Below are 15805 nucleotides of genomic sequence, written 5' to 3'. Positions count from 1 at the left end.
CGGAAGTGTACTAGGTGAAAAGAAAAGCAATCACTGACAGAACTCTGGGGAAATATAATATTTAAAAGAGAAAGGGAAGAAACCTCTAAGAAAGAATCTGAGGAAAACCTGGTTTTCTTTTATTCTTTCTGGCTTTTCCCCCTGACTCTGCAAGTGGTGTTGAGAAAGTTGGACAGCTGCATATGAATCAATGAAGTTAGAACACACACTCTCATCATATACAGAAATAAACACAAAATGGCTTAAAGACTTAAATATAAGATATGACACCACAGAACTCCTACAAGAGATCAGAGACAAAACATTCTCTGACATAAACTGTACCAATGTTTTCTTTCAGTCTCCCAAGGCATTAGAAATAAAAGCAAAAATAAACAAATGGAGCCTAATCAAATTTACAAGCTTTTGCACAGCAAAGGAAATCATAAACAAAACACAAAGACAACCTTTGGAATGCGAGAAAATATTTGCAAATGATGTGACCAACAAGGGCTTAATTTCCAAAGTACACAAACAGCTCATAAAACTCAACAACAAAAACAAACCACCCAATCAAAATCTGGGCAGAAGACCTAAAGAGACATTCCTCCAAAGAAATACATGGCCAATAAGCACATGAAAAGATGCTCAACATCACTAATTATTAGAGAAAAGCAAGTCAAAATTACAATAAGGTACCACCTCACATCTGTTAGACTGATCATCATTAAAAAGTCTACAAATAATACATGCTGGAGAGGGTGTGGAGAAAAGGGAACCCTCCTACACTGCTGGTGGGAATGTAAGTTGGTGCAGTCACTGTGGAAAACAGTATGGAGGTTCCTCAGAGAATTAAAAACAGGATTATCATATGATCCAGCAATCCCGCTCTGGGACATACATCCAAACAAACCTATATGTCAAAAAGTTACATGCACCCCTGTGTTCACAGCAGCGCTGTTCACAACAGCCAAGACATGGAAGCAACCTAAATGTCCATGAACAGATGAATGGATAAAGAAGATGTGGTGCATACACACAATGGAATACCACTCAGTCCAAAAGAAGGAAATAATGCCCTTTGCAGCAACATGGATGACTATCCATGAGATTATCATAACAAGAGATTATCATACTAAGTGAAGTCAGTCAGAAAGAGGAAGATAAACACCACATGATATCACTTGTATGTGGAATCTAAAATATGACATAAACGAACTTATCTATGAAACAGAATCACAGACCCAGAGAACAAGTTGGTGGTGGCCAAGGGGAGTGATGGAGTAGAATCCTTGGGTTAGTAGATGTTAAGTTTTTATATACACAATGGATAAACAACAAGGTCCTACTGCTGCTAAGCTGCTGCTAAGTCACTTCAGTCGTGTCCGACTCTGTGCGACCCCACAGACGGCAGCCCACCAGGCTCCCCGTCCCTGGGATTCTCCAGGCAAGAACACTGGAGTGGGTTGCCATTTCCTTCGCCAATGCATGAAAGTGAAAGTGAAGTCGCTCAGTCGTATGTGACTCTTAGCGACCACATAGACTGCAGCCTACCAGGCTCCTCCATCCATGGGATTTTCCAGGCAAGAGTACTGGAGTGGGGTGCCATTGCCTTCTCCGAAGGTCCTACTGGTATAGCACAAAGAGTTATATTCAATATCCTATGATAAACCATAATGGAAAAAAATATTTTAAAAAAGAATGCATGTATATATATATGTGTGTGTGTGTGTGTGTGTGTGTGTGTAACTGAACCAACTTGTGGTACTGCAGAAATTAACACAACACTGCAAAACAACTATAGTTCCATTTAATAAAAACAATAAATAAATGATAAAAAAAAATACAGGCAAACCTCTTGAGATGTTGTGTTTGATTCCAGAACACTGCACACTGCAATAAGGCAAGTACTGCAAGAAGAAAAAAAAAAAAGGGCACAGGGGAGGGGAGGCTGAATTTTGACAGTTTGATTATCAAAGGGCAACAATAAAAGCAAAGTAAGAAAGACAAACATGGGCGGACAGGGCAGTCAGGAGGAGCCAACATCTAGATCTAAACTTGCCTGGCAGGTTTGAAAAGCAAAAGGGAAATCAGCCCGGAGCCTCAAATTGGTGGGAAGAAGCAAAACAGTTCAGATAATCTGAAGAAAAGTCAACAGGAAGATGAGGGCAGGTGTGGGAAGCCATGGTTTAGCAAGCTCAGACACACGTGGAGTCATGCAGCTAAGAGGTCTAGTCAGTAGGTAGGGCCCTGATGTGAAGTTCTAGTCCCCAAGGAGAAAACTAGTAAGGTCACTATAGACCACCATTCCTACAAGAAGTTCAAGTAGAAGTCCGAATCTTGGTTCCTTGAACTAGAGTGCATGCGGGCTATCCAAACCCAGACACTCACAACTAAGCCTCACAATAAGTCTGAAGTTCTTGATGGGGCTTGGCCTAAGGAGACCACTTTATAGATCACGCTCACAGCAAGATGTCTGGATAAGAAGAAAGGGGCAGTGGTCAACTGGTGACTAGGGAACCAAGTGGCATAAACGGCAGAAGTGAGAAAGGAGACATTAGGAAGTCATCCTCATTTTCCTTTAATACATATAATTAATTTACAAAAGTTTAAAGTTCCTTCACCTGCTCAATTCTACTTGATCTCTAGTAACAATTCTATTCATTCCCATCTGTACGTTGTGCCCAAAGGATCCGAGATCATCTGTTATATGGTAGCCAAGGTCAGTTAATAACTGGTTCTACATCATGATTTTTTTTTTTTTTTTGGCAGCATCCTGCACCTTGTGGGATCTTAGTTACCCAATCAGGGATTGAATCTGGGCCACGAGAAGTGAAAGTGTGAACTCCTAACCACTGGACCAGCAGAGAATTCCCTGCATTATGTATTTTTGATGATCCTGTCTAGTCTCTTAACTCTTCTAGTAATTGTTTCTTTATACTGTGACCTTCTGGAAGGAACTAGAGACTGGCTCCTTGTCTTGGTGCCCTACGCCTTGGTTTCTTCTCCCTCTGGCCAGTCACCCAGTTAGTCCCTGTATCCTGTTGTCAGATCCACTGGATGTTAGTTACTGGTCCACCCTGGACTCCACAGCCTGTTTGCTGTTATTTCCACCCACTGATTTTAGTACTGCCCTCTGCAGCTAAAAGAAACAACTATTCCCTTTTCCAGCTGACATTTAAATATTTGATCAGATCAGTCGCTCAGTCGTGTCTGACTCTTTGCGACCCCATGAATCGCAGCACGCCAGGCCTCCCTATCCATCACCAACTCCCGGAGTTCACTCAGACTCACGTCCATCGAGTCAGTGATGCCATCCAGCCATCTCATCCTCTGTCGGCCCCTTCTCCTCTTGCCCCCAATCCCTCCCAGCATCAGAGTCTTTTCCAGTGAGTCAGCTGTTCACATGAGATGGCCAAAGTACTAGAGTTTCAGCTTCAGCATCATTCCTTCCAAAGAAATCCCAGGGCTGATCTCCTTCAGAATGGACTGGTTGGATCTCCTTGCAGTCCAAGGGACTCTCAAGAGTCTTCTCCAACACCACAGTTCAAAAGCATCAATTCTTCGGCACTCAGCCTTCTTCACTGTCCAACTCTCACATCCATACGTGACCACAGGAAAAACCATAGCCTTGACTAGATGAACCTTTGTTGGCAAAGTAATGTCTCTGCTTTTGAATATGCTATCTAGGTTGGTCATAACTTTCCTTCCAAGGAGTAAGCGTCTTTTAATTTCATGGCTGCAGTCACCATCTGTAGTGATTCTGGAGCCCAGAAAAATAAAGTCTGACACTGTTTCCACTGTTTCCCCATCTATTTCCCATGAAGTGATGGGACTGGATGCCATGATCTTCGTTTTCTGAATGTTGAGCTTTAAGCCAACTTTTTCACTCTCCACTTTCACTTTCATCAAGAGGCTTTTTAGTTCCTCTTCACTTTCTGCCATAAGGGTGGTGTCAATTATATTATTACTTCCCCTTTCTCCTCTTCCTGTCCCCACCTTCTAAAACCCATTAACAGGGTAAACATTCCCACCTCCATCCTCATGTGAATTCTAAGATCTCCTCCATGATTCATTTACAGATTCTTTTCTTAATATGAAAACACTTGTACACCAGAAACTAACACAACATTGTAAACCAATTACACTACAATAAAAACAAAAGCAAAACACCTAAAACTGAAAACCATATTCCAAATGTGATGACCTGTGTGGGTTCAATGGTCTGAACATCACACCTCTAATAATATAGCCTAATATTACATTTCACTTTTTCTCCTTTTCATGGGAAAGACTGCTGCTTGTTATTAAGACTGCAAGGAAATAAACTATATCACTTTCTGATCATAAAATTAAAATGCTTAAATTTCACTATTTAATTATTACCTTCCCTGTAATAGGAAATGGCAATCCACTCCGGTATTCTTGGCTGGAAAATCCCATGGACTCCTAGGAGCCTGGAGGACATACTCCACAGGGTTGCAAAGAGTCGACCACAACTGAGTGACTGAGCATGCATATATTATTACATTACACTAAAAGGCAGTTCTCAATAGTTTTAAAAGTCCTTTCAAGTCTCATTAACATGTAAACAGAATTTCATTACAATAGAAACAGATATATAATTTCTGTTCTATTTAACATTCTGCCAACATTTTTCTATACAGCCACAGAATCATAGTAACTAATTTACTCTTGACATGTAGATAACACAATTTAATTGCTTCTCTATTGTTATGTTTTTATTATTTACTATTCCAAAGAAAACAGCTAAAAATATCTTTTAAAACTATTAGTATCCTCTTAAATATTTTCATAGGAAAAATTCTTGAGACAATTATTCCAAGTAAATAAATACACTTAAGATTCTAGAAAGCCATGACCAATTTATTCGTCAAAAAAGAAGTACTATCACTGACACCAAGAGAAAATCTACTTGTTTATTTTTCAGGAATTCTCATCAAGAGCTTTCAAATCAGGCCTTCTCTATTCTGTATTTGTATAACTGATGTTTGAGGCAGGAATTTAATACATTATATCATTATTATAAATGTAGAACTTTACATTCATATATATTAAACATCAAATAGTCCAACATATTAACTCTCTCTCCTGTGTAGTTTTGTAAAAACGAAGACAGAAAAGAATATAAGACTCTAACCAAAGACAGAAACCCATGAGTTAAAACTTTTCACTTACAAGCCTTTTTATTACCCACCTCACATTCAAGAATGTCATGAACTTTGTGAAATGTTTCACTGAAATCAAAATACAGTCAGTAAGGAGACATAATCCTGTCAATCAAACAGAGGAGGAATGGGGAAGAAGGCTTCAGTTCAATTCAGTCCCTCAGTCATATCCAACTCTTTGCGACCCCATGGACTGCAGCACGCCAGGCTTCCCTGTCCATCATCAACTCCTGGAGCCTACTCAAATTCACATCCATTGCATCAGGGATGCCATCCAACTATCTCATCCTCTATCATCCCCTTCTCCTCCGCCTTCAATCTTTCCCAGCATCAGGGTCTTTTCCAATGAGTCAGTTCTTCACATCAGGTGGCCAAAGTATTGGAGTTTCAGCTTCAACATCAGTCCTTCCAATGAATATTCAGGACTGATCTCCTTTACGATGGACTGGTTGGATCTCCTTGCAGTCCAAGGGACTCTCAAGGTCTTCTCCAACACCACAGTTCAAAAGCATCAATTCTTTGGCACTCAGCTTTCTTTATAGTCCAACTCTCACATCCATACGTGACTACTGGAAAAACCATAGCTTTGACCAGATGGACTTTTGCTGGTAAAGTAATGTCTCTGCTTTTTAATATGCTGTCTAGGTTGGTCATAGCTTTTCTTCCAAGGAGCAAGTGTCTTTTAATTTCATGGTTGCAGTCACCATCTGCAGTGATTTTGGAGCCCCCAAAAATAAAGTCTGACACTGTTTCCAGTATTTCCCCATCTATTTGCCGTGAAGTGATGGGACCAGATGCCATGATCTTCGTTGTCTGAATATTGAGCCTTAAACCAACTTTTCCATTCTCCTCTTTCACTTTCATTAAGAGGCTCTTTAGTTCTTCTTCACTTTCTGCCATAAGGGTGGTGTCAGCTGCACATCTGAGATTATTGATATTTCTCTTGGCAATCTTGATTCCAGCTTGTGCTTCGTCCAGCCCAGCATTTCACATGATGTACTCTGTATAGAAGCTAAACAAGCAGCGTGACAATATACAGACCTGACATAGTCCTTTCCCAATTTGGAGCCAGTCTGTTGTTCCAGGTCTGGTTCTAATGCTTCTTGACCATCATTCAGGTTTCTCAGGAGGCAGATAAGGTAGTCTGGTATCCAATCTCTTTTAAGAATTTTCCAGAGTTTGTTGTGATCCACACAGTCAAAGGCTTTAGCATAGTCAATTAAGCAGAAGTAGCTGTTTTTCTAAAATTCTCTTGCTTTTTCTATGATCCAACAGATGTTGACAATTTGACCACATGCATGGTAAGTGCTTAAATGAAAAAGGCATTAAACTTTTACAGTAATAAGATATCTTGTGACTGAGAAACCATACTCACACAACTTTTATTACTTTTATATGACTACAACTGTTCTATGTTATCATTATTGTTAATCTCTTACCATGTCTAATTCATAAACAAACTTGAGGGGGAAACACTATAATTAGAGGTACTATCTGCAGCTTCAGGAATCCACTGGTTGTTTCAGAACATAACCTCCACAGATAAGGAAGACTATTGCATTTTTCTTTTTTTATATATATCTAAAAATGTTTAGGATTTGGACCCCTGGCAGTCCAGTGGGTAGGCCTCTGACCTTCAACTGCTGGGGGCCCAGGTTAAATCCCTGGTTGGGGAACTAAGCCTTCAGGTTAAGTGGCGCAGCCAAAAAATAGTTTAAGATTTAGTTTTTAAAAAATATATTACTAAAAGCAACAAAAAAGAAAGAAATGTGTTACTATACCAAGGAGTTGGTTTTCTTATACTACTTTTTAGTCTAAATCAATCCTAAAAGCTTTTAAGTTTTTTCACATGTTGATTTTGAGGTTCTGCTATTTTTCTTAAGAGGTGTGTTAGAGGGTCTAAGTCATTGGTTTAGAACTCTCTTTTCCTCTATTTTAGTAATCCCCTTTGCTTTTTTCTATGCATATCTTTTTCACCTAAATTTTGAATAGTCATTCTCCCTTACCACTGACAACACCTTTATTTGTATCTTATAGATACTTCCATACATATTTTATGCACATATAAGCAAACATATTCTTTTCTTTCTTTACACAGATGATGGCATACTGTATGTGTGATTCTATTCCTTGTATTTTCATTCAATAATACATCCTACAGACTTATCCAGAGCCATATCAGGAGCGTTTAAATTTTTTATAGCTGCATAGGATTTGTATAGATAAAACATGCTTTTGAACTGTGGTGTTGGAAAAGACTCTTGAGAGTCCCTTGGACTGCAAGGAGATCCAACCAGTCCATTCTGAAGGAGATCAGCCCTGGGATTTCTTTGGAAGGAATGATGCTAAAGCTGAAACTCCAGTACTTTGGCCACCTCATTCGAAGATTTGACTCATTGGAAAAGACTCTGATGCTGGGAGGGATTGGGGGCAGGAGGAGAAGGGGACGACAGAGGATGAGATGGCTGGATGGCATCACTGACTCGATGGACGTGAGTGTGAGTGAACTCTGGGAGTTGGTGATGGACAGGGAGGCCTGGCGTGCTGTGATTCATGGGGTCGCAAAGAGTTGGACACGACTGAGCGACTGAACTGAACTGAACAATTTATATAACTAGTCTTCAAGCTGATGGACATTTAGGTTACTCCCAAGTTTTTGCTACTGCAAACAATACGTCAAGGATTAATCCTATATATTTATCTTTTACAGCTGTGCAAAAAATATCTGTAGGAAACATTCTCAAAATAGGTACTGCTAAGTCAACGGGTATGTGCATTTTTAATTCTGATAAGTGATTACAAACGCCCCTTTCTAGAGGCTGACCCTATATAACTCCATTAGCTGTATATAAGCCCCCATATCATCACAACCTTGCCCTTCACAGAATATTAACACCCTTTTAGTTACCTGTCAGTCTGATAAATGAAATATGTATTTTATTTGCATTTCCTCTTATGAGGAGAACTAAGCATCTATTAATATTGATCTCCTTTTCTGTGAACTGCATGTTCAGAATCCTTTGTCAATTTCCTATTGGTTTATTGATCTTTTTCTTAGTTGGGCTTTAAAATCTAAATTGTTTTCTGCATGGTCTTAATGATGAGATGCTACACAATTCCTCAAATAAAATAATTTGAAAACAACTGAATGGAGAGACATAAGCAGACATCTGCACACCCAGATATTCACAGGAGTATTATTCACAACAGCCAAAAGGTGGAAATAACTCAAATGTCCATTGATGGAGGAATGGATAAAACAAATACAGTATATACACACACTGGATTACTCAGCCTTAAAATGAAGGAAATTCTACCACACGACACATGAATGAATCTCAGAAAAACAACACTAAGTGAAATAAGCCAGTCACAGAAGGAAAAATACCATATGATTCCACTTAAGAGAGGTACCTAGGGTAGTCACCTTCAGACAGAAAGCAGAATCTCGGCTACCGTATGCTGTGGTAAGAGGGAAATGAGTTGTTCAATGGTGACAGTTTCAATTTGGCAAAATGAAAAGTGTTCTGAAGACAGATGGTACTGATAGCTGACCAATAATATAAACTTAATATTTAACACTTAACACAGCTTAACACTTAACACTGCTACGGAGAAGGCAATGGCAGCCCACTCCAGTACTCTTGCCTGGAGAACCCCATGGACGGAGGAGCCTGGTGGGCTGCAGTCCATGGGGTCACTAGGAGTCGGACATGACTGAGCGACTTCACTTTCCCTTTTCACTTTCATGCACTGGAGAAGGAAATGGCAACCCACTCCAGTGTTCTTGCCTGGAGAGTCCCAGGGATGGGGGAGCGTGGTGGGCTGCCGTCAATGGGGTCGCACAGAGTCGGACACGACTGACGTGACTTAGCAGCAGTAGCAGCAACACTACTATACATTTAAAAAAGGTTAAGATGGTAAATTTTATATTGTCTGTATTTTACTAGAATTTTAAAAATAATTTAAAATTTGACCCCCAAATTTTAGATTTTATAGAACTTTGATTCAGCTTTGACTGGGACACTGAATCCTAAAAGTACGGTAATTCTCTGTTTTTAAAATATACTTTCCTGATACCCATACTCAACATTTTGTCTGGAGAGACTCAAAAACAGTAGTTTCTTTTCCTGCAACATTCAGGGTCTCCTACTTCACTTGTTTCTTCCTCCTTGTCAATGAGATTTCAAACCAAAGGAATCTTTTCTCTCATTTTGTTTTTTCCAAGAACTTCAGTTCAGTTCAGTTGCTCAGTCGTGTCCAACTCTTTGCGACCCCATGAATCGCAGCATGCCAGGCCTCCCTGTCCATCACCAACTCCCAGAATTCACTCAGACTCACGTCCATCGAGTCAGTGATGTCATCCAGCCATCTCATCCTCTGTCGTCCCCTTCTCCTGCCCCCAATCCCTCCCAGCATCAGAGTCTTTTCCAATGAGTCAACTCTTCGCATGAGATGGCCAAAGTACTGGAGTTTCAGCTTTAGCATCATTCCTTCCAAAGAACACCCAGGGCTGATCTCCTTCAGAATGGACTGGTTGGATCTCCTTGCAGTCCAAGGGACTTGCAAGAATCTTCTCCCACACCACAGTTCAAAAGCATCAATTCTTCGGCGCTCAGCCTTCTTCACAGTCCAACTCTCACATCCATACATGACTACAGGAAAAACCATAGCCTTGACTAGACGGACCTTTGTTGGCAAAGTAATGTCTCTGCTTTTGAATATGCTATCTAGGTTGGACATAACTTTCCTTCCAAGGAGTAAGCGTCTTTTAATTTCACAGCTGCAGTCACCATCTGCAGTGATTCAAAAAAAAGAAAAAATGGTCTTGTCCCTAGGAAGGAAAGGATCTCTGCCAGAATTTAAGATCACTGAAATCGTCCATCACACCTCTATCTTATTTTTGTGCTACTTTTACAATCTGGAGAGCAACAACCTTACTCTCCCTCTTATCGTATGATCTATAGATCTCTTCTTTCTCTCTCTCCTTTTCTCATTTATGCTTAACACTCTAATGCCAATATTCTTGGCTGCAAACAAGTATATGTATCTTCCTGATACACACTATCAATCTCACAAATCTTATGTTGGATTGTTTTGAACAAAGATATATTTCCATTCAAATAATAAGCCTATCCCAGCAAGTTTTAGTGACATTCACAGTACTGCATATATCTTCCCAGAAAGGACCCTTGAGACCACAAGTTCAGTTACTGAGCCTTTGCCACAATGTCTCTTCCTAAATAAAGGGTATGCTATCTCAAAATAAATGTTACATTCATTACCACTTTGAAATTATAATATTTATTACACCTGCCACCAGAGTGTTACTTACTATATTAGTAAAACACACACACAGTGAAGGGACTTCTCTGTCAGACCCGGGGTTACAATTCCGCACTTCCCCTGCAGGCGGCACCAGTTCAGTCCCTGGCTGGGGAACTGAGACCCTGCAGGCGGCACAGAGCGGCCAAGAACAAAACAGAAAACAAACACACATACTATTATACTACCATTTTTAAAGTATTTTGATAACTTTATTTCACAAAAATGGTTTCATATGAAATTCTAGCGTTTGGGTTTTTTTTTTCCCCAGTTCTTTTTAAAAATTTTTTTGGCTGTGCTGGGTCTTCCCAGCTGTGTGCAGGCTTTCACGTGTACTGGGACCCCCAGTACAAAGCACCGACTCCACAGAAGCCTTGGCCAGACCTACCTGCAGGTCTCAGAAGGTCTCCTGGGGAGCAGGGGTTGGCAGTAGCTCACCTTGGGGGCAAAAACTGATTGCAGATGCCCCAACGAATACTCACCAGTGTGAACTCTCCCAAAGATCACCATTTTGGCAGCAAGACCCAGGCTCCACTGCTGGGATACCTCAGGACAACCAACCAAAAAGTGGGACACAGTCCCACCCATCAGCAGACAGGTTGCCGAGTCATCCAAAGACAACAGTCACCTATAAACACTCCCACTGACATGGCCCTGCCCACCAGAGGGACAAGACCCAGCTCCACCCACCTGTGGGCAAGAACCAGTCCCTCCCGCCAGGAAGAATGCACAAGCACCAAGATAAACTTCACCCACCAGGAGGCAGACATCAGAACCAAGAAAAATGACAATCCTGCAGCCTGAGGGACAGAGGCCACACAGAGAAAGTTAAGACAAAATGAGACATCATCAGAGAAATAAACTCTAGAGGAAGCAACAAGGTAAAACCCGCGAAGAACAACTAAGCAGAGTGGAGACAGGCACTCTACCCAAAAAAGAATTCAAAGTGATGACAGTAAAGATGGTCCAAGATCCCAGAAAAAGACGAGGGGCACAGACCAAGAGGATACAACAAACATTTAATAAAGAGCTAGAAGCTTTAAAGAACAAACTGAGATGAACAATACAATAACTGCAATCAAAAGGACACTAAAAGGAATAAACAGAGTAAATGAGACAGAAGAACAAGTGAGTGAGCTGGAAGGCAGAGACTGATGGAAATCACTGCTGTGGAACAGAATAAAGAATGAAAACAAATGAGGACAGTCTAGGAGACCTCTGCTGCTGCTGCTAAGTCGCTTCAGTTGTGTCCGACTCCGTGCGACCCCATAGGCGGCAGCCCACCAGGCTCCCCGTCCCTGGGATTCTCCAGGCAAGAACACTGGAATGGGTTGCCACTGCCTTCTCCAATGCATGAAAGTGAAAAATGAAAGTGAAGTCTCTCAGTCATGTCTGACTCTTCACAACCCCATGGACTGCAGCCTACCAGGCTCCTCCATCCATGCGATTTTCCAGGCAAGAGTACTGGAGTGGGTTGCCATTGCCTTCTCCGAGGAGACCTCTGGGACAGCAATAAATGCACCAACATCTGCAGCATAGGAGTCCTAGAAGGAGAGAGAGAGAAGGCCTGGGAAAATATCTGAAGAGATAATAGCGAAAACTTTCCTAACATGGAAAAAGAAACACTCAAGTCCAGGAAGTGCAGAGAGTCCCAAATAGGATTAACCCAAGGAAGAACACACTGAGACACATGTTAGTCAAACTGACAAAAAGAAAATATTAACAGCAACAATAACATACAAGGGAATCCCCATAGGGTAACAGCTGATTTTTCAGCAGAAACTCTGCAGGCCAGAAGGGACTGGCACAATATATTTAAAGTAACGAAAAGGAAAAACCCACAATCAAGAATACTTTTAACCAGCAAGGCTCTTGTTAAGGTTTGCCAGAGAAATAAAAAACTTCAGAGACAAGCAAAAAGAAAAAAAAAGCTAAGTGAATTCAGTACCACGAAACCAGTTTTACAACAAATGCTAGGGAACTTTTCCATATGGGAAAGAAAATGCTACAATTAGAAACAAAAAAATTATAAATGAGGAAGTTCACTGGTAAAGCCAAACATACAGTAAAGGTAGGAAAACATTCACACATGAATATGGTATCAAGATCAGCAATCATGAGAAGAGAAAACTTCAAATGCAGAATATTGGGAACACATTTGAAATTAAGTGACCAGCAACTTAAAACAATCTAGTATAGTAGACTGCTATATCAAAACCTCATGGTGGGAATTCTCTAGTGGTCCAGTGGTTACCACTCTGTTTTCACTGCAGTGGGTCCAGGTTTGATCCTTGGTCAGGCAACTAAGATCCCACAGCCAAATGGCGTGGCCAAAAAATAAAACAAAAAAACCTCACAGTAACCACAATCTGAAAACTTACAATAAACACACACAAAAAGAAAAAGGAATCCGAACACAACACTAAAGTCAGTCACCAAATCACAGGAGAACAAAAGAGCAAGGAAAGAAAACAGATCTACAAAAACAAATCCAAAACAATTTAACAAAATGGCAATAAGAAATACCTATTACTAATTACCTTAAACAAAAATGGATTAAATGCTCCAACCAAAAGACACACTGGCTGAATGAATACAAAAATGAGACCCTTATATATGCTCTCTACAAAAGATACACTTCACATCTAGGGACACGTACAGACTGAAAGTGAGGAGATGGAAAAAGGCTTTCTATGCAAATGGAAACCAAAAGAAAGCTGGATAAGCAATACTCATATCAGAGAAAATAAACTTTAAAATAAAGACTGCTATGAGAGACAAAGAAAGACACTACATAATGATCAAGGCATTAGTCCAAGAACAAGATAAAACAATTGTAAATATATATGCATCCAACACATGAGTACCTCAAGAATTATGACAAACGTTAAGAGACATAAATGGAGAAATTGACAGTAACACAATAACAGTGGGGGAATTTAATACCCCACTTACATCAACAGACAGACCATGCAGACAGAAAAATCAATAAGGAAACACCAGACTTAAACGACACATTAGGAGGAGAAGACATACAGGAGAAGGGGGTGACAGGATGAGGTGGTTGGGTGGCATCATCAACTCAATGGACATGAGTTGGAGCAAACTCCTGGAGACAGTGAAGGACAGGGAAACCTGGCGTGTGGCAGTCCACGGGGTTGCAAAGAGTCGGACACAACTGAGCAACTGGACAACAACATAGAGTATTCCATGCAAAAGCAGCAGAATACACATTCTTTTCAAGTGAACATGGAACATTGACCAGGACTGACCGCATACTGAGCCACAAAGCAAGCCTTGATAAATTTAAGAAAGCTGAAATCGTATCAGGCATCTTTTCTAACCACAACGCCATGAGATTAGAAATCAACTGCAAGGAAAAAAAAAAAAAACTGTAAAGCAACATGGAGGCTAAACAATATGCTACCAAATGACCAATGGATCGCTGAAGAAATCAAAGAGGAAATAAAAAAATAGCCAGAGACAAATGAAAACAAAAACATGATCCAAAAACTATGAGACACACTAAAAGCAGTTCTAGGAGGAAAGGTTTCTGAATGTTGAGCTTTAAGCCAACTTTCTCACTCTCCTCTTTCACTTTCATCAAGAGGCTTTTTAGTTCCTCTTCACTTTCTGCCATAAGAGTGGTGTCATCTGCATATCTGAGGTTATTGATATTTCTCCTGGCAATCTTGATTCCAGCTTGTGCTTCCTCCAGCCCAGCGTTTCTCTTGATGTACTCTGCATATAAGTTAAATAAGCAGGGTGACAATATACAGCCTTGACGTACTCCTTCCCCTATTTGGAACCAGTCTGTTGTTCCATGTCCAGTTCTAACTGTAAACGAAGATCATGGCATCTGGTCCCATCACTTCATGGGAAACAGATGGGGAAACAGTGGAAACAGTGTCAGACTTTATTTTTTTGGGCTCCAAAATCACTGTAGATGGTGATTTCAGCCATGAAATTAAAAGACGCTTACTCCTTGGAAGGAAAGTTATGACCAATCTAGATAGTACACTGAAAAGCAGAAACATTACTTTGCCAACAAAGGTCCATCGAGTCAAGGCTATGGTTTTTCCTGTGGTCATGTATGGATGTGAGAGTTGGACTGTGAAGAAAGCTGAGAGCCGAACAATTGATGCTTTTGAACTGTGGCGTTGGAGAAGACTCTTGAGAGTCCCTTGGACTGCAAGGAGATCCAACCAGTCCATTCTGAAGGAGATCAGCCCTGGGATTTCTTTGGAAGGAATGATGCTCAAGCTGAAACTCCAGTACTTTGGCCACCTCATGCGAAGAGTTGACTCGTTGGAAAAGACTCTGATGCTGGGAGGGATTGGGGGCAGGAGGAGAAGGGGACAACAGAGGATGAGATGGCTGGATGGCATCACTGACTCGATGGACGTGAGTCTGGATGAACTCCGGGAGTTGGTGATGGACAGGGAGGCCTGGCGTGCTGGGATTCATGGGGTCGCAAAGAGTCAGACACAACTGAGCGACTGAACTGAACTGAGGAGGGAAGTTTATGGCCATACAATCTTACTTCAGGAAAAAAGAAAAATCCCAAATAAACAACCTACACGTACATCTAAAGCAACTAGATAAGGAAGAACAAATTCTAAAGTTAGTAGAAGGAAAGAAATCATAAATATCAGAGCAGAAATAAATGAAATACAGACAAGGAAAACAACAGAAAAGATCAATGACACTAAATGCTGGTTCTTCGAAAAGACAAACAGACCCGATAAACCTTTAGCCAGACTCATCAGGAAAAAACGGGAGAGTTCAAGTCAATAAAATCAGAAATGAAAACTGAGGAGTTAGAACTACCACCACAGAAATAAAAAGGATCACGAGAGACTACTAAACCAAACATATATATATATATATATGCCAATAAAATGAACAACATAGAAGAAATGGACAAATTCTTGGAAAGGTATAATCTTCTGAGACTGAACCAGGAAGAAACAGAATATAAACAGACCTATCACAAGGACTGAAATTGAAATAATGATTAAAAGACTTTCAATAAACAGGGGCTTCCCTGGTAAGATAAGACTATCCCTTATCCCTGGATAACTCTGCACTCGATGCAGGGGCCCAGGTTCAATCCCTGGTCAGTGAACTAGATCCATGTGCCACAACCAAGAGCTGGTGCAGCCTAAATAAATAAAAATTTTAAAAAGAAAAAAAAAACTCTTTACAAACAAAAGTCCAGGACAAGATGGCTTCACAGAAGAATTTTATCACACATTTAGAAAAGAGTTAATACCTCCTGCAGTACAGGAGGGGCTAGCGGCAGTTGGGCA

General features: G+C 40.6%; 1 protein-coding gene across 3 annotated transcripts in view; it reads right to left on the bottom strand.

The window, feature by feature from the left end:
- Positions 1–15805, bottom strand: part of TBCE (tubulin folding cofactor E) — an 89373-nt gene that overhangs the window by 63412 nt on the left and 10156 nt on the right. Inside the window, exon 1 of one of the 3 annotated variants that reach the window (XM_061404872.1) lies at positions 10504–10613. The exons of the other annotated variants lie outside the window; for them this stretch is intronic. The gene's annotated coding sequence lies outside the window, so the exon portion shown is untranslated. Of the gene's footprint in view, positions 1–10503; positions 10614–15805 lie in introns of those variants that run through there. 3 annotated transcript variants of the gene reach the window in all.

Source organism: Bos javanicus, chromosome 28 (genome assembly GCF_032452875.1).
Source record: "Bos javanicus breed banteng chromosome 28, ARS-OSU_banteng_1.0, whole genome shotgun sequence".
Classification (NCBI taxonomy): domain Eukaryota; kingdom Metazoa; phylum Chordata; class Mammalia; order Artiodactyla; family Bovidae; genus Bos; species Bos javanicus.
The sequence above is the reverse complement of the archived record's forward strand: the minus strand, read 5'-3'. Positions and strand labels throughout refer to the sequence as shown.